A 2,137-nucleotide genomic window follows, 5' to 3' on the forward strand; every position below is an offset into this window, starting at 1 on the left:
AGCTACTGTTTTTGTGCTAATCTTAATAATGCATGTGGTCATCCTTCTGGGAAATGGCACCCTTATTCTCATCAGCATCTTAGACTCCCATCTTCACACCCCTATGTACTTGGGGAACCTCTCCTTTTTGGACATCTGTTACTCCACCACCTCCATCCCCCCCATGGTGGTGAGCTTCCTCTCAGAAAGAAAAGACCATCTCCTCTGGCTGTGCTGTGCTAAGGTTCCTTGGCTTGACCATGGGGACAACAGAGTATGTGCTCCTGGGCATGATGGTCTTTGACTGATTTATGGCTATCTGTAACCCTCTGTGACAATTCTGTTACCATGAGCAAGGCTTCCTATGTGCCCATGGCAGCTGGCTCCTGGTTTGCAGGGGTTATCAACTTTGCTGCATGAACTGCATTTGTGGTACAGTTGCCCTTTTCCAGGAATAATGTCATCAAACATTTCTCCTGTGAAATTTTGGCTGTCGTGTAACTGGCTTGTGCTGACATCTCAGGCAATGCATTCATCATGTTTGTGCAACATTATTCACATTGATACCCCTTCTCTTGATTGTCATCTCTTACTCATTAATCATTTCCAGCATTTCGAAGATCCACACTTCTGAGGGGAGAAGCAAAGCCTTCTCTACCTGCTCTGCTCATCTGACTGTCATTATAGTGTTCTTCAGAACTATTCTCTTCATGTACATGAAGCCCAAGTCTAAAGAGACACTCAATTCAGATAATATGGATGCTACTGACTAACTTATAACTGTCTTCTATGGAGTGATGACTCCCATGATGAGTCCTTTAATCTACAGTCTCAGAAACAAGAATGTGAAGGAAGCAGTAACACATCTATTTAATAGAAGTTTCTTCAGCAAGTGAATGGAGGAAGTATAGGATTGGAAACATGCTGAACAGTGTAGAAACTTGAGAATTATGTAGTGGTTTGGTTATCTTGACTTCTTTTTGTATTTTTTATATTTTATTTTATATTCTAATTTTTTATATTAACAAATTCAATAATGGCATATAGCATTTCAAAGTTATTTCATGCTCTTTATAAAGAATTTGCAAGATACAGGACAGTAGAATGAGAAGAAGAGAGAGATCACCTATTCCTCTAAAAGTTTATGAAAAATATGCTATATTCATTGCAGTATTGGCATTGTGTGTTACATGCCCTTTTATGTTCAAATTTTATGCAATATTATTTTATAGGCATTACTTCATTAAATCTTTCAAAATAAATAATTGCCTTTGTTGGGAAAAAATCTAAACAGAAATATCCCAAAACACTGTACCCACATTCCAGTTGTAGTTTCCTGCTAATCAAATAGTCCTAAACCAGGAAATGCTATTTTCTTACTCAGTATTTAGAATATTTTTTTCCTATGGAATTTACTGATATTGAACATTTGCAACTATAGAGGGAGTGGGTAAATGGGGCTTTTGGGTGAACCTTAAGCAATCAATCAGGATGTTTTCTGTGTTTCCTTAAATTTTTTTTCAGCTTACATGATAGTATTATCATAAAGAACATTTTGCAAAATTAAAACATAGTTTGAAATTCAGTCTGCTGATCCAAGTAAAAACGTGGACAAATGTTGAGCTGGATGGGAGGTCATTTCAGTGTGATTTAGAAGACCAGATTCTTTGATATCCTGAAGCCCTTAATTACTTTTCTAAATCTTAGAATATCCAAGCTCTTGGTTTTAGTGTATATCTGACTATATGTCTTATCTCTGTTACAAACTAGCATAGTGATCTTTGAAAGCAGAGAATTGGGAGATGTCAGAAGAAGATAACATTATCTTGATTTTCCTTGGCTTTCTCTTCAAATTTCCACTCTATCCAAAGAGAACACTTCTAATTTACAGTCTAAGATGGATGATAGGTTTGTTCAAGAATGAGGCACATCCTAGGAAATTCATTTGGTTGGACACATTTTATACTGATAAAGCTGTAAAGTCATAGGATGTTGAGCTTAAACATTTTTTACATAGACAAATAGAAAATGTTTGTGGAATTTGAGGTATATTTATTTTATTATTCCAAGTTTACTTTTTAATTTTGGTAGAAGGAGTATAAATAGTCATGAACTATATTGAATTACCTCTAGCTTCCATCATCATCATTCACAGAGT

At 35.9% G+C, this 2,137-nt stretch overlaps 1 pseudogene; it reads left to right on the forward strand.

Moving 5' to 3' along the window:
* The first annotated feature begins 10 nt into the window (after window positions 1–10).
* Window positions 11–875, forward strand: LOC120859197 (annotated as a pseudogene).
* Window positions 876–2,137: the final 1,262 nt, after the last annotated feature.

The sequence above is a fragment of the Oryx dammah genome, unplaced genomic scaffold (genome assembly GCF_014754425.2).
Source record: "Oryx dammah isolate SB20612 unplaced genomic scaffold, SCBI_Odam_1.1 HiC_scaffold_187, whole genome shotgun sequence".
NCBI classification, from domain to species: domain Eukaryota; kingdom Metazoa; phylum Chordata; class Mammalia; order Artiodactyla; family Bovidae; genus Oryx; species Oryx dammah.